This window comes from Camelus dromedarius, chromosome 17 (genome assembly GCF_036321535.1).
Source record: "Camelus dromedarius isolate mCamDro1 chromosome 17, mCamDro1.pat, whole genome shotgun sequence".
Classification (NCBI taxonomy): Eukaryota; Metazoa; Chordata; class Mammalia; order Artiodactyla; family Camelidae; genus Camelus; species Camelus dromedarius.
Window position 1 is genome coordinate 40561554 of NC_087452.1, and position 21105 is coordinate 40582658.

The following is a 21105-nucleotide window of genomic DNA, read 5'->3' on the forward strand; positions in this document are numbered from 1 at the left end:
AGCAAGGGAATGTCAATTCACGGCCTTTCCGATTGGCCCAAAAGGGAGGGGTGGCAACGACGTTATAAAGGAGGGGGAAATGCGGCCAACAGAGCGTGGGGAGGGGCACAGGAGCTGGTGCATTCAGCAAACTGGGACCCAACTGGAGCCTGGCTACAGGCTGTCAGAACCCATGGCTCCTGCAGGTGGGGAATGCACTCGGGTGCTGTTTGAGGAGCTGTTTCTGGAGTAAAACTGGGGCCCAAAGATTCCACTGCAGGCCTGGGCTTCCTTCACCTAGCCCTGCCACATCCTTCCAAAGGCCGCTAAGCCCCAAATCCTCCTGCTGTGAGAACCATTATCACTAATGAGCAAATTCATTCCGCAGTCACCATCTCCCTTTGAGGTCTTGAATAATTTCTAAAACCTTGCTAATTCCCTCTCAGAGGCAGGGCTAGTGCTTTCCTCTGAGAGGAGATTTACACAGTGAAAGACAACGACTTCCGTGTTGATGGGTCCAAAGCAGCAAATATACAAGTAGGAAGTGAACTTTCCCTGGAGCTACTACATGCTGTCTGTGAGGATGGCTTTATCCATTTGTCCTTCTTTAATCTTTTGTCTCCTTGGCAACCAAAATGTTTGTAACTTAGTACAGTGAATGCTGAATAGTAGATTCTTGGTGGGAAACCAGTTCTGGGTAATGCAAGACTCCACACAGATATTTATTTTGAACCAGAGTGCTTTTCCACAGAGAGCAGCATCTTGCCAAAATCCAGTACAGATCTGGGGACTTGCCGAGGTTATGAAAAAATAACAGCAGAAGAGGGTCCTGATTGTCCTGGATTTGGCAACTCATCTGGGAAAAGAAAATTCTCATTGCTTTGGTTTGTTCCGGGCAATGAAGACAAATTAAAGTGGACCAAGGACCTCACTGCTATCTCACAGACTCACACAAAAGCCCTTTCTGACTGAATAAACTTGGCCTAACTCCAGCTATGCTAGGGAAGGGAACCAATGTGACCCAAGGTTGGTAGCCTTAGCACACAGGTAATATATTTAGCACAATTTTCAGGAGTAAAAATCTTCCTTGTTTTAGTGGAGCCAGATAAACATGTAAAAAATACAGTAATTTTCTGAATGTAATTTTAATAACACAATGTTCCTTATTTTCTTCCATCTAAAATTACAAAATACACTATTTTAGCTTATCATGTGAACTTGCGCTAGAATTATATGTGAATGAATAATTCCATACTTTTCTACAGACAGGGGGCCAGAGAGTCCAGGGGAAGGAACCAAAAGCAAGAGTCTATCTCCTCATTTATCAGTTCCCCTACGCAAAACCTCAGAGGCTCTTCCCGGTTACGAAGCAAAATCATTGCTTCTTAGTAAGACTCCCACGATTTGGTCCTTGTCTACCTTTTCCCTTTATCTCCTCCCACCCCTGCCCTGCTATAGGACAGAAACATCATCCTATGACCAAAAGATGTGCCTATGAACATACTGTTTCCTTTTCCTGCAATGCCTTTCCCCCACTATGATTGTGTAGTGAACTCCTATTCATTCCAAACAAGCCAGCTAAGGTCTCACCTCATCGAAGGACCCGACCCTCCTCTGGGCTATAATTTGTACATACTTCTGTTGGTGAACACATCACACTATGTCGATGTTATAATAATGTGGCTGTATGTCTGTGATTTCAGCTTGAACTCTCTGAGGGAAGGGTTTCTGTCCGAATCCTCCAGGGTTCTGCTGCTCTGCTGAGTATTAACCATAACTGAGTTGCGCCTTTAAAATCCCCAGGTGCTTCTGTCCCCTGGGATGTCATGTAGGACTCAGGCTGCTTTTGTCAGATTCCCAGTATAACTATTTTAAGAATCAAGATTTTAACATGAAATGGTCTCTCCATAGAAAGTATTGTTTTTTTCAAGTTGTCAAAAAGTATTTCTCTTTCTTAATCTAGTGGTTATGATGTAAGAAATAAGGGTCATGTGTTTCTCCTTCTCTATGAAAATGATGGAATTCCGAATGCACACATAGATAGGTTGAACAATCTCTTCCTGCATCTGGAGAAAGAAACCAATCTTGCAGATATGCACTGTCTTATAGAAAAACCTAAATGTTAATTTGGCCCATAGTCATGGTGGGGAGCTAAGAGAGACTCTAAAACACCTGATGGGCTGATTTATTGCTCTGCTGACAGCTATTGTATGGTTAGAGCTTCTAACCTGCCTTGGGTCCTGCCTTGGGTTCTCCAAGGGTATCAGTCTCAGGGAGACAGAGAAGAGACCAGGCCGGGGACAAGCTGAAATAAACACTGATTGTCAACCACACCTTTCCCCAAATTTTGTGTCCAAGGCCACCCTCTGAGTCACCAATAGCAGGGACACTGGTAGACTTCCTCGGTTTGATGAAATGCCACTGTATCTTTGCTCCATTTTGCAATTTATATTTACCATATTTTATCTTTATCCTGTTTTATTGAAATCATTCTCCTATTCAAAGAAGAAGGGGTTGTCAAGGGTGACTACAAGGTACACAGTTTGAGCAACTAGGTCGCTGGTGGGAGCATCTGCTGGAGGAGAGGGTTTGAGGGAAGAGGCTCATCATGAGTTCAGTTTTAGATCATTTGAGTTGAGGTGTCTGAGGGGCATCTAGATGGAGACATCAAGGGGAGAGTTCAAAGGAGTCTGGATGGGAGACAGAACTCAAAAGTTGTTGGAGTATATGTGGCAATTAAAGCCATAGGATGGATGGGCTTGCCTAGGTGGCAGAATGTGGAATGAGAAGAGGGTATGACTGTGTTTGGAGCACTCCCACATTTACTGGTTAGGGGGAGGAGCAGTGATTGGCAAATGATAAACAGAAGAACCAGAGAGGTAGGAGGGAAACTGGAGTGTGAGTTATCATGGGAGCCAAAGGCAAGAGTGCTTCAATAGAAGTGGCCAAGTTTATAGAACGATTCTGAGAGGTAGTGAAATATGAGGACTGTAAGGAGCACATAAAGGATACAGAAATAACTGGTGAATTTAACAAGAATTGTCTCCATGGAGTGACTGAAACAATTTAGGTTAGAGGGTTTGTGGAGGGAAAAGCAGGTGAGAATTTGGAAAGAGAAACTATAGGCAACTCAGACCAGAAATTTGAGAATAAAGAGGAGAATGGTGGTCCCTAGAAAGGCATATGGTTTCCAGGGGGCTTTTTTTTTTTTTTTTTTTGGTGGGGGGGGCGGTGATTTGTTCATTTGTTGATTTGTTTTTTGTTATAATGAGACAGATGAGGGCATACATAAGTGCTGATGGAAAGGTCTAGTAGGGAGGAAGAGATTGAAACAAAATAAGAAAAAGACAAAATAGTTAGTATTCTTGAAGAAAGCCTGAGGAGGTGGAATTCAGAGCACATGTAAAGGGGTTGGCTTTGGTGGAAGAGGGAAAACACTGGCTGTATGAAATTCCTATATGGTAGCTCCCATTTTTCCAGTGAAACGAAGGCAAAGTTATCAGCTGAGAAGCAGAGAGTTGGAGACTGGAGAAGAATAGAATGGGTTGAGAAGAGATTTTGCAGAAATTTGAAGACCAAGCTACCAGGTATTTCTGATGGTCTAGTTGAGGTCACTGACCATGAATTTGTGGTGGTACCAATCTGCCTCATTGTGTTTTTCTCTAAGTGTTTTCAGCAGCCTGAGTGCAGACATGAAGAAGACATATAGGTTCGCCTAGGATTGGGATTTGCCAGAGAATCTGCAGGAGAACAATTGATGTGATAGATCTGCAATCTATCCAAAACGTAGAAATGAGTGATTGATGAATGCAGGGGAGAATGGATTCATAAATGGATGGGGAGATGAAGGGGCAAGTCAATCAGGAGTATCTGGTGGAAGAACAGTTGCAGTGGGGCTCTCAACAAAGCAAGGTGAAAAAAAAGGAAGGCTGTGAATGAGGCGCTGGATGTCTGCACTGTTTGATTCCAAGATAGAGTAGTTTCAAGTATTGTTAAGTTCCACAGCATGACAATGGATAGATGAGGCAGAGTGGATAATTCACTGGAGTAGTGAATAGTTTATTCACATGGACACTAAAGTCATCTAAGTTGATGGACGGAGTTGAAGTGGGGAGGGAATGGGGTGTTGGGGAGTCTGGGAACAAAATTATCAGCCGAGGAAGAGAAGTGACTGGGAAATCAGATGAAGACTGACACAAGGAAAGGAGCACAAGCTTCAAAATTTGAAAGTTGCAGTGCGGAGGACTCCAACCCCACTCTCAAATGGGGAGCTCCTTGAAGAGTAGAATGGCCCTCATTTGAAAGGCAGACATGAAGCCTTGTTCTCAGAAGAGTGGCTGGATTCAGTTAAGACAATGAGATGAGGGAATCTCCTGAGTAGAGTTTAAGGACACAAGGGGTGAAGTCTCTCCTTTTTTTACTTCACTATGCGCTATGGTACATGGGTGTGCCAGAGGGGAGCAAAGGGTGGCTTGAGTCGTAGACCCTCCAACTGATGCAGAGAAATGTTTTGTTTGTATTTCTACTCCCCAAACCTAGAATACTGGAAGACACCTGGAATCATTTTCAAACACTTTTTTCTTTTCTTTTTTTTAAGGGAGTGGATTTTTTTGGTAACATTTTTTCTTTTTTGAGGGGTGGTGGTTTAAAGCATTTAACTCTTATCAAAAGTTTGATTTCTCAGTCTTTTGCTGACTGCTACATTCTGCTTTGACATTCTGAAAACTAGTAATCACTATCCAGTAATTTAGATGCTGATCTGAAAGAGTATAAAAGATTCATTTTTACCTGTATTTTCATCCGTACACATCTGGTGAATAGATCTCTGTGATGAGCTTCTCTGGGTATCATTTGCTTCTTTTTTCCCTAAAAATGAAGCAGTAGAATGTGTTCTGGTTAATTTAGTGTTTTGATTACTGAGGTTGTAATTAACTCAAGTGTATTATACACATAGCTTCACATTCACAGCCTTTCGAAGGATCACAAAGTTTGATCTAGATACTGTCAGTTAGAGGGTTGGGAAGGATATAATCACAAAAATCACATGCAGACTTTTTAAAGTCCACCTTATCATTACAGAGGAAAAATGCTATACGTCTAGTCAATTCACTGCCATTAAGTAAAAACTATCCATCCATTTCTTCTAGTAAATCTGAGCTCTACACACCTGCTTTTTGCTTATAATACTAATGAATGAAATTCCAAAATCTTACTCTAAAAATGCAAGTCTTCACAACTAAGTAAAGCATCTCAAGAAAAGAGTTGAAGGAATCTCCTCTTCCCCTCCAGCTCTGGAAAGAGATGTGGTTTTTGGATTATAAACTCAATGAAGGAATCCATTTTGATAAGGCATTAAATTGAGAACTTCTACAAAATATCGATATTATTTTCTCATGAAATATGGAGATTTATGTGACTATTCATACCATTTGTCCCATTCTCTCTTAATATATATCAGATCTTGGAAGTCTTGCTTAAATAAAGGTCTTACAAGAGCATGAAGATTCTAGGCACAGAAAGAACCTCCAAAGAAAACCTGCAATTCTGATTGGTTGTCTTAGCTGACAGGCTTAGGTTCAGGCTGAGGCAGAGAAAATACAAGTTGATTTTGGAGCAAATTGTAGTGATGAAAAAAGTAATAATAATAAAGTGCTCATAAAAGACTAGGACATGTCAAAAAGGCACAGGAGCCAACCTAAAGAGCACCCAATGGCCAAAGCCATTTGAGCAAGAAAATAAATAAAAACAGTATTAGATTATAAACAAAAACTAAAATAAATGTCATTGGACTCAGGCTGATTTAAATAAATAATTGAATACATAAAGAAATGGGGTATAAGAGACACTCTTCCTTTAAAGAATAATTCTGATCAATAAATGTAGAAGCAATAAGGGAAATGGAAAGTCACCACTAAAACAGCACAATAATAATTTCTACAAGCAACGTTCATTAATGGAAGCTAAAATTAGCAAGTGAAAGTTTAAAGAAAAAGAGGGCATAGTCTCAAAATATACCCCCCAATAAATACTTATTAATTAAAAAGAAAAACAGTAATTTCATAATGAAGAAATCTGGCAAATACCTTAACCAAGTACTCAACATTTACATTAATCATAAATCTCCTCTGGTAGGCAAAATGGCTCTCCCAACCAATTTCCAGATTCTAATTGCTGAAACCTAATGAATATGTAATATTCCATGTCAAAAGGAACTTTGCAGATATAATTAAGGTTATAGCCCTTAAAATAAGGAGATTATCCTGGATTGTTTGGGTGGACCCAAGCTAATTACTTGAGCGCTTACAAGCCAAGAAGAACTTTCTCCAGTTGGAATCAGAGAAATGCAACAGAAGAAGAGGTTGGAGAGATTCAAAGCCTGAGAAGAGCTCAACCCACAATTGCTGGCTTGAAGATGGAGGGGCCAGGGGCCTGAGTCCTACAACCAGGAGGAAATGAGTTCTGCCAACACCCTGAGTGAGCTTGGATATAGATAAGAGCCTAGGCAGCCAACACTTTGATTTCAGCTTTGTGAGACCTTAAGCAGAGTATCAAGCCTACTGGTCCTTTGATTTACAGAACTGTGAGATAATAAATAGGTATGGTTTTAAGACACTAAGTTTGTGCTAATTTGTTACACAGCAGTATAAAAGTACTATACTCACTGCTGTGTATCACTAAAAATCAATTTTTCTCTCCTCATAATTGATTTGTTACTCCAATAAGAAATAGATACACATTCTATGAACCTATCTGTATCAGATGCCCTGGCTCTTAAAGGCTGCCCCTCTAGGCTCTACATGCTGCTTTCCTTCCCCACGCCCATTCGCTCCAAATGTGGACACTGATTGTATATTAACTATATTTTCTTATTTTCTGTGTTCTTGATGCTCTTGCATCTGGAGCCTTGCTGATCCTGGAGAAACTGCTCCTCCCAAGGCCAGCTAATTCCTACAGATAGCAAATGACTCCCCTGTGAGGGTCACTTTTATTTGCAAATGAACCAATCCAGAGCCTAAACTTACCAATTACCTTATTTATCAAGCTCTCACAAATTGAGCCAATATCCTCAATCCTAATCATCCCAGGGCCAGGTCCCAGACAACTGAGGACAGCCCCTCTATCCTAGAGCCCACTGAAACCATTCAAACTAGCCAATCCTAAACCTTCTTGGCCTGTTCGCCCTCCCTTGTCCATTCCTCCACACACACAAACACACACACACACACACACGCACACACATACACATACACAAAGACACAATGAAGGCTTCTCACCCATGCTTTCCCCTCACTCCTTCTATATCCCCCTGGTGCTTCCCCATGTGGCCCTGTGTGGCTTGGCATGCCCTCTTCTCTTGGAAAACATGAATAACAAACTATCTTTTCAGTGGCCATCATCTCCTGATCTGCTGGCCTCACCATACCTAAATAAAAACAAAATTCCAGGTACATTTCTAAACACACTGGTCCCTTAACTGCCCAGAGAAGCACTAAGAGCAGGTTTTTACCTAATGGTAAAAATGGGATGACAGAAACAGAATAGACTGCACATGCAATAGAAGAAGTCAGTCTTGGAGCCCACAGGATGGAACCTAATCCTGGGGGCCCAGCCCAGCCCCAGAGACTTCCAGGCAGTGGAAAGCAACTCAACTCCCATCCACCAAGACTCTCCTGGCCTTCCAAGCCTTGGCTCATCATGGGAACACAATCCTTTAAGTAAAAATGCTTTTTCTCAAACTTCAGAGTGACTTCTATGGCCCAGATAAGGCAATCATAATAGGTAATGCTACATCTTTCCAAAACTTTTGTTCCTCAGCATTAAATAGCACCAGGCACAGAACCCCAGACTTCTAATCTAATTCCATATCTAGGGAAGGAAATATTTACCTCATCCAGGGAACAGTCTTGTTAAAATCATAATACATTCACTTGACTATAGAGATCATATAACAAGTTAGTCAATTGCCCCACATGCAGATTCATGCTGACTTCAGGGATTTCATTGGGGAGGGGGTGGGAATGCCTTATATTTGTATATCTAAAAGATTCATTTTAGCAATAGTCCCCAAACAAAGGAAATCTGCTAGGAAGTCAAAGTCTCTCACTTCCAGAATGGTAACTGCCAGCCACCTCCACACAGAAGTTTTCCCACTAAGAGACAAACGAAACAAAAGTTCTTTCTTCTCCAGGCACACTGTCAACATGCTAAAGGTCGCCAATGAACCTGGAGTCATTGCTCAGGACAGCTCTTTTCTGAACTATATCTGTTTTCAGCAGATGATTTTGCTTAGAAAAGAATTACCACCTTTACGAAATGAATACTCATAACGCAGTAGACATGAATCCAAAACACACAAAGAATCTTGATTAAATACTTCACTGCATGCCTATCAAGTTCATGTACATATCATTGTAATTACCATTTATAGTTAAAGGACAGCCTTTCCATACTTTTGGTGAATACTTGAGAATTTCATGTAAAATCTCCAGATTTTTTTTTTTTTTGGTATTTTCTTGCAAAATCTTAGGTACTCATTTAAAGTTCTACTTACAATTAGATGAATAAGACCTTGTTTTTAAAGTTTGTGCAATTCAAGATCCAAGTATGAATCTGGATACGTGTGATCTAAAATGCAAGCCTATTCCTTCTAAAACTACATAATCTTTTTTTTTCAATTGAAGTATAGTCAGTTTACAATGTTGTGTCAATTTCTGGTGTACAGCACAATGCTTCAGTCATACATAGATATACATATATTCATTTTCATATTCTTCTTCATCATAAGCTACTGTAAGATATTGAATATATTTCCCTGTACTATACAGTATAAACTTGTTTATCTATTTTGTATATACCAGTCAGTATCTGCGAATCTCGAATTCTCATTTTATCCCTTCCCACCCCCCTCCCTCCTGGCAACCACAAATCTGTATTCTATGTCTATGAGTCTGTTTCTGTTTTATATGAAAGTTCATTTGTCTTTTTTTTCTTTTAGATTCCACATATGAGTGACATTATATGGTATTTTTCTTTCTATTTCTGGCTTACTTCACTTAGAATGACATTCTCTAGGGCCATCCATGTTGCTGCAAATGGCATTACTTTATCATTTTTTATGGCTGAGTAGTATTCCATTGTATAAATATACCACTTCTTCTTTATTCAGTTATCTGTTGATGGACATTTAGATTTTTTTCTATGTCTTGGCTATTGTAAATAGTGCTGCTATGAACACTGGGGTGCAGGTGTCTTTCTGAATCAATGTTCCCTCTGGATATATGCCCAGGAGAGGGACTGCGGGGTCATATGGTAAGTGTATTTTTAGCCTTTGGAGTTATCTCCATACTGTTTTCCATAGTGGCTGCACCAAATTATATTCCCACCAACAGTGTATGAGGGTTCCCTTTTCTCCACAGCCTGTCCAGCATTTATCATTTGTGGACTTTTGAATGATGGCCATTCTGACCGGTGTGAGGTGATACCTCATTGTAGTTTTGATTTGCATTTCTCTGATAATTAGCAATACTGAGCATTTTTTCACATGCCTATTGGCCATTTGTAAGCCTTCATTGGAGAATTGCTTGTTTAGGTCTTCAGCCCATTTTTGGATTGGGTTGTAAAACTGCATAATCTTGACCTAATCACAAGAAAACATCAGACCAAACCCAGATTGAGGGCATTTAACAAAATAATGGGCTTATACTCTTCAAAACTGTGGAGAGCATGAGAAAGAATGACAGTCTCAGGTACCGTTCAGATTAAGGGAGATTAAAGAGACATGATGAACTAAAGGTGATGGGTGACCCTAGATTGACTCTTAGGACAACTGTAGATTAGACAGTAGCATTTGCTCAATGTTAATTTTCTGATTTTGATCATGCCATAATTAAATCTCAAATGGCTCAGAAAAAAATAAATAATCCGTAAATGTGTATACACAGAGAGCGTGATAAAGCAAATGTGGTGAAAGGCCAGCATTTGGGTGACAGGGATACATCTGAAATTTGTATACTGTTCACAATTTTTTTGGTAAATTTGAAGCAATTTTAAAAATCCACTCACCAAGGCATTCTCCTTTTATTCTAAATAAACGTAAAATAGCACAGCCGCATATCTGACAGCAGTCTATTCTCTGCCTCCCTGTTTTATTAACAAAGCATTCAAAGTTCTTTTCCCCATTTTCCTCCCAGTATTGTAGCCAAGTTCATTACTTTATTCCCCCGACACTTCTTTTCATTCCTTTATCAGCCACAACATTGAAAAATCCTGTGATTTTTAGGAGATTCTGTATAAGACAAAGCATTAGCTTCTTTCCATTTCAGGTTGCTCATCTACAGGGAGCAAAATTCTAACAAGATCTGGGCTCTGCTGTTCCACTAGTACTCTCCACCCCCCCACACCCAAAACCCAGACATGTGAGGAAAGAAGTCGTTCTTAGATAAGAAGAATAAATAATTTTCAAATTGTGAGAAGCAATAAAAGAAGAAATGGGAAAAAAAAAAAAAAAGACGCCCATAAATGCTTTTGGTCTGGCTCCAGTAACACAGAGCTTTAAACCCAGGAGAATCTGGGTTAAGGTTTGAAGATGATTCCCAAACACTGGCCAGAACCTTCTAGGAAGGCCCTCTGCCCACGTCAGAATAACCTTGGTGTCCTCTGTGCTTGCTTCCTCCCTCCTTCCTTCTCCTCCCAACCTTGACTGTTTAGTGTATCGAATTTCCCCTGGGATATAATGAAATGGCCCATACAGAAACGAGCACTTGCCGCCAGAAGATGAAGAACAACACACCAAGTAAGATGAAAGCCAGTGGGACCCCCTTACCGTCAGGCAGCAGTTGTGTGAAACAGGTTCCACGTCTGCACCAGGTCCCTGGGGGGAGGTTGAGGCTACCTCAATGCACATGCAGAATATATAGGGAGAGATTATATATCCGGGTTTTTCATCACACAAGGTGTTTTTGATGGATTCTCAGCCCAGATCCACTTAAAAACAAAAGCTACACAAAGACTACAAAAAGGCCACACAAAGTTTAAACAAAAGGCTAAAGAAGGACCAAACAAAAGCCAAAGAAAGTTTAAACAAAGAGTGAAACAAAGACAAAACAAAGGCCAAAGAAAGACAAAAACAAAGACCAAAACAAAGGGCAAAAGAAAACCTAAACAAAAGCTAAGCTAAGCTACAACCATATCACACATGCACACATACATACACATGCACACATACACACACACACACACGCACGCACACGCACACCCCGTCTACACTATATCCCCACACACACTGGCATATTCTAAGTCTTCCACCTCCTACATCCCACATAATCAACGCCCCATGCCAAACCCCTCACAAAGGCTCCCTCCACACCAGCTGTGCCCCATCAGACCAACATACCAGGTCCAACCACACCACCCACCAACTCACCCCACCAAACCACACACCCTTCCATCAGTGCACCACCGCCCCTCAGCAGCCATCTCACCCTGCCTTGCTATACCTCACACCACACCCCACAAGCCCTGAACAGAGATGGAGTCACACTGATAAACCCCTATTGTTTCCCTACTCTCTGTAGATTAAATACCCAGCCACACTTCCCTCCCTAACACACCTACATACACATGCCCACGTCTAACATTCACACGCTCATACCCTCCACACACTTAACTTAATAAAAGGACCACAGTCTAGTCACAACTGAGACTGGATTTGGAAGATTCTGTGACAATTACCCTTTGCATTCAAATTTATTAAAACTTTAAAAAAAATCGCTTTTGATTCATGATTTCTGTAAATGATGAATCTCATTCAATTGACATGATAATATTAGCTTCAGTCTTAGACACTGGCATTATCTTATCATTGTCCTAAAATTTGGTGATCACACTATAATTCTATGCCTCTGTTAAATCTTGTGGGTCCTATAACCTTGTGCTTCTGAAAAACTTCATTTTATATATGTAGAATGACACACTAATGATTTGAAAGATGACAGGGCTCTTCTGAAATTAATCTAACCAACAGTAACCTTGTCCCTTGAATTCCCAGAGCTCCCTGCACGATGGTGAGATATAAATTCCAACACTGCCGTCAAGTTTCCTTTTAGGTGCATGTCTCAGTGGATGCCAAAAAAAAAAAAAAAAAAAAAAAAAAATTAACCCAGGGAACAATGAAAAGGCAATCCAATGAGACTACAACATCCAGTATAAATCTCATTGTACACTAACTTCATGGCTAGTTAAACATTCATTCCCTGAGTAACGAGCTGTAAATGCATGCTGGTTGGTTCACTCCTCCTGTGAGGCCAGGGCTTTGCTTGTGCTGCAGTGGATGCACTTGAGGGTTAAGGAGAGTAAGGTGATTCAGAGAATGGGCTCCGGAGGTCCTGGACACTGAGATAATCACAGGACCCCCCTCATAGGGCTAGGCTGAGCGCTAAGTCAGTCAAGATGTGTACACTGGTTGGACCAGTGCCTGGCACATGCTTAGTGCTGCATCAAATTTAGCTATTGTGGTCCTGGCCCTAAAGAATCTTGTAAAACGGGGACTGGCAGTGATTGTAAGAATACCCTTCCAATTCAGAAAGCAGCCAAGGATGAATTCAGGCTATTTAAAAAGTGCAAGTTAGAATGAGTAGCTTGTAAATATCCATCTTTAGTAAAGGACCCTCTTGCTTCTCAAATCTTTACAACAATGGTCCTTAATGGCAAATTTTTATGAAGTTCTGTTTTGGTCTTCTAGTCCATAATATACGGAGTGATGTGTGATTTACACAACCAAAGTATGGAGGTCCCTCAAAATGCTCGTTGAGCCATTTCTTTTCATTCCTACTTAAATTTAGATGTTTGCCATTCAGACAGTGGTGTTCTTAGTCCCAGAAAGACAGTCTAGGAGGCCACGTCCTCATTAGTGTCACTCCTCTTGAATGACAGTTTTGTGTTCCACAGAGGGCAAGGCCTCCCAGGAGTCCAAGTGGAATCATGGTCAAAATTAAGTAACTTGCTAATATTACAGAGGATTTCTTCACAGTAACTTTGACCACTATTGACAATGCACACATGCTATGGGTTGAACTGTGTCCCCTCCAAATTCATAAGTTTCAGACTTAACCTCAGAGTGTGACCCTATTTAGAGACAGGGTGTTTACAGAGATAATCAGGTTAAAATGAGGTCATCAGTGTGGGCTCTAATTCAATTGAACGGGTATCCTTATAAAAACAGAAATTTGGAGACAGACACACACATAAAGGGACAACAATGTGAAGACACGGGAGAAGATGGTCACCCACAAGCTGAGGAGAGAAATCTGAACAGACCCTTTTCTCACTGTCCTCAGAAGGAACCAATGCTGCTGACACCTTGATCTCAGACTTCTAGTCTCGAGACCCATGAGACAATTTCTGTTGTTTAAACCACCCAGTTTGTGGTGCTTTGCTGTGGCAGCCTTGGCAAACTAACACAGCACTGTTCTTCTAAGGACTATTTTAATTCCTTTTTATATTTACCAAAATAATGCTCGCACAAAGTTATGATAGTATTCAGAGGCTTATCTTATTTTACCACCTCATCCCCACTCCATAATCCCACTCGCCAGACATCATAACTAAGGTTGAACTTTTAAAAAATATTTTTTCTGTATTTATCTCCATATTGCTAGATAATGTACACAAACAGCTGTTTCTCTACTTACTTATTGTAGGCTGTTGGCTTCCTCTGAGGGTTTGTTTTTCTTACATGCTACTTCTTCCTCCCTTTTCCCTCACCCACCGAAGGTAGTTTTATCAGTCAGTATTTATATTATTATAAACATGGAAATACTATTTCCTGCATACCTGGAGATCAGCTATCATTGTTTCCTTTCTTTGTACAATTTTATTTTTCCTGGAACTGATCATTGTGTTGGTTTCGCTTTCATTTATTTATTTTAATCTGCTTAGTTTCTTCATCACCACTCATTTTTTCTAAATATTCCGGCAGATCTTCAAGTATGTGTCAGTAATTTTTTTTCAAGCGTTACAATACATCAGATAATCGTTTACTTCTTTTGTCTTCTGTAATCTTCTGTTCTCTCTTAAAATGGAATTTCCTCCAGTGTGCTGAGTCTCCACTCATTTCTATCTCCCAAAATTGTATCATAATCGCTCATCTTTTGGTGTCTCCTTTTCTTTGCTGGGTAAACACCTTTTAAAAAATTCTCTGCTGCCCCTGTGGAGTGAAATACTTTTTTAAAAATTCTTCACCTTTTAAAAATATTTTACTACTATAATTAGAGTAATATGTGGGGGAAGAAAGAGTAGATAAAATAAGCATGTGTCGTTAACCTGCCACTTTTAACCACAAACACAGCTATTGTTTTTATTTTACTTTATTTTACCATAAAATTCACAATTTTAAAGTGCAAAATTTAGAGATTCTTCATATATTCACAAGGTTGGGGAGGCATCGCCACTGTCAAATTCTGTAACATTTTCGTCGTCCTAAAAATAAATCCATGCTGATTAGCAGTGAAGCATAATGCTATTTTTATATCAGCACATAGAGTCAAGCATAATAGGGATTAGCGGGTATGGCAAACATTGTTAGAGGGATTACTAAAAGTTAGTATAAAGTGAGTGAGTCTTGTATAGAAGAAAGTCACCGTGGGAAAGACACTGACGAGATGAAGACATCTCAGTACTTAAATATACACAAAGTCATATTCACAATTAGACAATTGCTGTCTACCTCACAAAGTCATGTATCAAAATATGTGTTGTAAAAGTTGTTTTTTGATTAAAAGGATAAAAGACAGGCCAGAGGCAGCTGGATATAGGTCAGTGGTAGAGTGCAGGCTTAGCACACACGAAGTTTTAAGTTCAATCTCCAGAATCTCCACAAAAAAAAAAAAAAGATGTGTTTCAAATAAATTAAAAAAAAAAAAAGCTAAAAAAAAAAGAGAGGCCAGAGATATTAAGATTAATGACAATGTTATTTTTCCTGTAGAAATATTTTAAATGAGTTTTATAAATAGTTATAAGCCATTTAATTATTGCAAGGTAAATAATTATGAATTGATCAAATCTGAGAGAGACAGACCTAAATGATTCTTCACTTGCCCGTCAAGCCTCACTTTCAGAGCAAATCAGTCTCCTCTAAGACTTTGACCTTAATCATACAGATTTTTAGCTGTACAGTCCTCAGCTTTCAATGGTAAACAGAGGAACAGGACACCCACTGACTGAGCTGCCAGCCAAAGACAAAGCTTCTGTGTGTTCCCAAGCTCCAGACCCAATCTCTCTTTCTCTCTCTCTCTACTATGCTTGGGCCCAGTCACAATTGTGTTCTGGCCAGTGGTGACCTGTGTAAATGTACATTATGTTCCCTCCTTAAGGGGTTGGGTTTTTATCCAACTTGCTCTGTTAAAACTCAGTCTGCAGAAGACACGCTTCTGCTGTTCAACTTCCTGGGCCCAGCCCCAGCTTTCACCCCTTGTCATGTTACCTTGAAAGAAGGAAAGGGTAGACACAGGGTAGCAATATGCAAGGATTCTAGCAAAAGTGGAGACTCAGGGTAAGAATGTATCTGTGTGTTGTGTTAGAGAAAACCAGAGCTGAATAGTAATTAAAGTGTTAAAAACAGGTTTTATTCAGGAACTTTTGCAATCGGAGAAAAGAGACCTCAATATAAAACTGGACTCAGTTCCAAATACAATATGGACAAGTGGGGATTAATAGCCAGAGAGCAGGTTAGAGGCGTTGGTGGATGGAAAATCACTAAGAGGAAAAATTGGGAGTAAGGAGGGGATTTCTAGCTAAACTGGCTGGACAGGATTCTTGCTGAAATCCAGCCAGGGTGATAGGGTGTTGAGGATGGGGAATTCTTGCTCAGATGACTTAACAAGACTCTTGTTAAAACTGGGTGATGCAAAGACAGACATTGAAGTCCCAAGGTCAAGGCTAGTTGGGAAGAGGGTTCAGAGGGGCCTGGCTTAAGCTGGTCCAGGAGGGTCTTTGTCAGACATCAGCATGTTGCAGCGGGGCAGCCCTGATTCTAATTACTGTTATCAGTTATCCAGAGACAAGGGATATGCGCAGTTGAGCAAGACTGAACTATTATATTCATTATTAACAATATTAATTACTACTAATGGAAATAACCTTTGAAAAAAAGAAGAACTCTCTTTGTTTTAGTTCTATACTTACCAAGCTGCCAAGCACCGATTATTTTGTTATCAAAATAACTCACATGCCAAAGTGGTGCATTCCAGGGTGTCATATTCTGCTCCCCTTCATCATGAAAGTGCCTTGAGAAAGTCACAGATCCTGGGTAATCTGTTGCCATTTAGTTAATAGATTGGAATTAATTGTCGAGCTCTGTTAAAAATAATACTAATGCTGCCTGGCACACAGCAAGATCCCTGTCATAGAAGCTACCTTCTCTAATTTATTGCCCCTTAACAAACTAAAGCTCTGGTTTCTGACCCTGTTGGTCTGAAATTCATAACCAAGCGTAGGCAGCGCACGTGTGACTAAACCAAAAACGGCCCATTTTTTAAAAATAATCTTTATGGAAGTTTTTACCCGAAGTTCACACTGACTCTCTTCCATTTGCTCCAAGGCCGGCTTCTTGGCTCGTGTGGTCTAATGTGAGAAGGACCCGTATCCTGTCCCACGGTGAGACAGAGCCAGTCCCAGCCTCTCTTGAGGGAGAAATCTGTCTCCCCGTGGGAATTCTCAGTCTCACCACCACCCTCTGCTGCCCCTGGGTTCTCTCTCCTCTCAGCGGAGCTGCCTCACCAGTTCCACTGGCAGAATTCTCCCAGGGCTAAGAGTACACCAGGACTCCTGCAAGATTTCTTTTCAGTAAGAAGGGGCCAGAGGGACGGTACAGCTCAGTCGTAGAGTGCCTGCTTAGCACGCACGAGGTCCTGGGTTCAATCCCCAATATCTCTGTTACAAAAACAAAAAGAATTAATTAAACATAGCAATTTTTTCTTTATAATTTTACATTTTTTTTCCTGGTGTGCAGCACAATACTTCAGTCATAGAGGAACACACATATTCGTTTTCATATTCTTTTTAACTGTGTTACTACAAGATATTGAATATATTTCCCTGTGCTATACAGTATATAAAATTTCTTTTAAAATTTAATTTTAAAAAGCTCCCCCACCCACCTCCACCGATTAATATTGTCTCAAAGTTCAGTGCCTGGTGAGGCCAGTGACTAGTGGATTTGCATTTGCAGTAAACTTGGCCGGGTCTGCCCTGATTCCCGGACAGGGAATGAAACAGACAATTGCTTTGAAAGGGCTCTGGGAGGGGGAAATGCTTAATCATTCCCCGCAGAGTGTACAGTAGTTACTTCACCATAATGCTGACGGAGGTAAGAGCTAAAAGTGTGGCAACCCACACCTTGAACTAATTTAGTCACTGAGAGAATTTCATACAGTATCTGAAGTAAACAACGCAATGTCCTTCCACTTCATAGAAAGAAATCCCAGAATGAAACTCTGTCCTGGGTCAAACCCACATAGTAAACATTTTTGTCAGAAGCAGCCGTTATCTGTGAGGAAGGGCCTCCATTCTGTCCAAGTAAAATGACGCTGGGGATTTCATTCCTCTGGTTTTGTCTGTCGAGTCCGGTCATTGGGTGGCGTTTTCCTGTCTCACACCCCGCTGTCCACATTCTCATGGTGACAGGGCCGAAGGGACTGACTGTCCAGGTTCAGAGCTGTATTAGAAAGTACAATAAATTTGTTTGGAAAGTAAAGACAAGATGTTATTTGCACACACCCACGAGTGCATTCGTGGCCGTGTCCTGCCTGCCCCTCCTCCATGTCCTCTGTGCAGGCTTTGTTCCTCCCAAGCCAACAAGCTGTGATGGGCCCAGGCAGGATCCCGGGTGACACGTCACACAGCACTTCCATATATGAAACCCTTGGTTCCCAAACGCTGCAGAAGCTCTGGTGTGCACAGCAGTTTCATGGGGCGCCATGGAATACTTAAAATGTCAAGAAAACCACAAGAATTCTAGACCTCTCTCTGACACCCCGTGGGCCAGCGGCTTGAGCTAGTTCACCATTTCAGCAGCACATTGTGCCATGTTCCTTTAAGATAATGTCATATTCTTTATAAAGGTGGATTTTTAGATGTTTGCTTGATAAACAGCAAGAATTGCAGGAAAATCATGCGTGACAGGGAATGAGAATGGCGTCAAAACCTGACTCCTGCACACACCCCATGAGCAGGTAATTGTGGTTGTCCAGGGATAAAATTAAAAGACTATTATTCCTTTCAATGTGTGTGTTACTTTTCAAATCACTACTTAGTTGTTAGAACATAAATGCCTATTAAGTTATTTGGGCCTAATTACTTCATAAAAGGAGCTGTTACGTATTTCTTTTGGCCTGTGGAAAAAAAATTACAGAAACCCTGAAAGCTCCTTGCATTGAAATGCTCAAGAATTTCTGGTATAAAACATTAAAATGACAGAGGTGTTCCACAAGAGCGTCGTCTTCACTTTTAGCAGAAAATTGTTTCTTGTCTCTGGAACCCCTGAAGCAACTCTGAAGAGCCCTGTGTCTCCCCACAGAGCAACTGTTTGAAAAACACAGAGGACAGCATGAAAAGCTAACAAACATGAATTTTTCTAAACCCTTGATCCAGACGCATCAGTCCCACCCAGGGTGTGACAGCGGGAGGACAGGGCAGAGCATCTGAAATATCCTGGGCTACCTGGGAGGGGCCATGGTGCATCAGGAACCACTAATTGCCTCCCTGATACTCCCTCCACCTTTCCTTCTAAGTCACAGAGCCCCTCTAATGCTGCAGCAGTGATGTGCTCAGCGATTACAAGAACCCACACATCCCAGCCTTGCCACCCGCGGTGGTCCAGCGATGTGGAGGCAGCCGCCTTGGTGGGCTTTCAGGGCGGCTCTTTAAGATGACTCGCTCACCCTTGCTCCTTCCCTTTCCCTCTCTTCCCGCCTGTAACATGAGGTGTTTCAAAGGGAGCCGCAGGGGCCAGCTTACAACCACAGGAATAAAAAACCAAGGCCACAGAGCACAGATGGGAGGACTCAGAATGATCGAACATTTTCCCTTCTTCGAGCCCTTTATAAGTAATTGTCTGTTTCATCCCCTGTCTGGGAATGAAAATGCGAACAATCTTTGGGTTGCCTAGCTATGGAAGTCACTTTGTAAGAGTGAAAAATACGGCCCCATCTTAATTAAAGCACTGTTATTTTAGGCCTCTAACTAGCAGCCAATTTCTGAGTGATACAAGCTGGTCTCCATGGGGAATGGTAGAGCGGCAACAGCGTTGGAACTGACTCCTATTTGTAATAAATATTTGTGCCATAAAGCTTTAATACATCAATTACTAAGTCAAATGTCTCACCCAAAACTCTGTCATCTACTTCAGCAGTCTATGATGAAAATACTTGCAATCACAAAGGTTAAATATAATTCCCAAGTGATTTTCATATAAACTACACTCATATGACATATATATAATGTATGTTATATATGTTAGTCGATTCCATATATCAGTATAGATTATAGATGGATAAAATGTAATAGGGATTTACTATGTATATATAGTATTTCTTATCATGTGATACGGAGTTTATTAGTATATTCATTTTCTAATCCTGATATAACCAAGTGCTACAAACTCAGTGGCTGAAAACCACACAAACTCATTATCTGACAGTTCTGGAAGTCAAAACTCCAAAATTGGTCCCACTAGGCTAAAATCGAGAAATCAGCAGGGCCACATTCCTTTGGGGACTCCAGGGGAGAAAACGTTCCCTTACCTTTCCCAGCTTGCATTCCTTGAGGAGGCTGCCTGCATTACTCGGGTAAGGGAAAATACAGATTAAAACTAAGAAAGATTTTTAAGAAGAGACTTAATTCTCCCTGTTGAATATAAAAGACTCGCCCCTTCTTCTTCTTAGAGCATTTACTTTAGAAAACTTGTAATTATACGTTCTTTGTCTCTTTGAAACATATGTAAAGCAGACTAAGCCTCTTGCCAGTTTTCCAGCCCAGGAATGTCTCCCTCCAGGACCTGGGAGCCAGCTCTGAAACAACATCGTCAAGGAAGATGGTGCCCCAACTCCCAGCTCCTGCGGGAAGGTAGGAGCCTCACTCTAAGTAGCAAAACGACCTCCTGTCATAAAGACATAGGACATTTATTTCTCCCTTTGGATAAAGCCCATTAGCTGATACAGGTGGTCACTCCAGCTACCAGTTGAACTTAGGATGAAAGATATGTGACAAAGTTTGCAAACCAAATGTACTTAGGATCTCTTTGAACGTTCTGGGATTTTCTTTTTCTTTTCTTTCTTCTAAAATATTTCAAAATATTTGAATATTTTGATTGAAGAGTTCTAATTGATTTTGAACAAAACACAACCAAAATTTGAAGTAATTCACTCACAAAAGTGAGTAGGACCACTTAATTTGATTTACCAAGTAGTTTTTCAAAGGCTCAGACATTTCTAAAATCTGATGCTTAGCACCAAATTTTGAATGAAAAATTAGCAAAATTAAAAGGACAGTCATTTGATCGAAACTGAAAGTCATTTCAGGGAATGATCTGTAAATGCACGTTCTGTAAAGAACCAAGTGACCTTTCTATCAAATGTCTGTCTTAAGAGGTGCTGTCAAGTCCTCTTCCTTGAGGACTAGTTGTTATTTATCTTGGGAGCATGCGTGTAGTGGGTTGTATCTGCTTGCTGTATACAAAGGATGGGGCCCAGCCAAGACAGTAGAAACAGCTCTGCAGGAGGATGGTGACACAATGTACGGAGTAAGGACTTCTTATTCTTACTGGCTTGGGAATGGGATTTTTCTAGATTTCAGCCTGGCTGCAATGGTGAGATGTCAGCCAAAGCAGCGTCCTCTCTCCACCAAGGCTCACACGCAGCCGTAGCAGGTGACCCGCCTGACAGGTGAGCAAACATCCCCATGGGCCGGTACAGACTCAGTTTGTGTCTCTTTTCCCTGTGTCCCTTCCAGTTTATCACTTGTCTGGGATTTTGATTTTGTAACAAAATATTATTTTTAATCGCTACATTAGATGAGCCAGGATGAGTTTGGGAGGCCTCCACTGTGTCCGTTCGCTTCTGCCATGACCTCTTC

General features: G+C 40.9%; 1 protein-coding gene and 2 long non-coding RNA genes across 7 annotated transcripts in view; 2 read left to right on the forward strand and 1 right to left on the reverse strand.

Moving 5' to 3' along the window:
- Window positions 1-10942, reverse strand: part of MOBP (myelin associated oligodendrocyte basic protein) — a 42639-nt gene extending 31697 nt beyond the window's left edge. For 3 of the 5 annotated variants that reach the window (XR_004142382.2, XR_004142383.2, XR_010384910.1), the window contains exons 1-2: window positions 10802-10941; window positions 4768-4845 (exon numbers count right to left, since the gene is read on the reverse strand). The gene's annotated coding sequence lies outside the window, so the exon portion shown is untranslated. Of the gene's footprint in view, window positions 1-4767; window positions 4846-10801 lie in introns of all 5 variants that reach the window. The other 2 variants (XR_004142385.2, XM_064496687.1) reach the window with 2 other exon arrangements.
- LOC135323362 (uncharacterized) overlaps window positions 1-20102 on the forward strand; it is a 172388-nt gene extending 152286 nt beyond the window's left edge. Inside the window, exon 4 of the long non-coding RNA XR_010384925.1 lies at window positions 20027-20102. This is a non-coding gene — a long non-coding RNA (uncharacterized LOC135323362). The remainder of the gene's footprint in view (window positions 1-20026) is intronic.
- Window positions 20103-20699: 597 nt separating this feature from the next.
- LOC105084635 (uncharacterized) overlaps window positions 20700-21105 on the forward strand; it is a 29380-nt gene continuing 28974 nt past the window's right edge. Inside the window, exon 1 of the long non-coding RNA XR_010384928.1 lies at window positions 20700-20915. This is a non-coding gene — a long non-coding RNA (uncharacterized LOC105084635). The remainder of the gene's footprint in view (window positions 20916-21105) is intronic.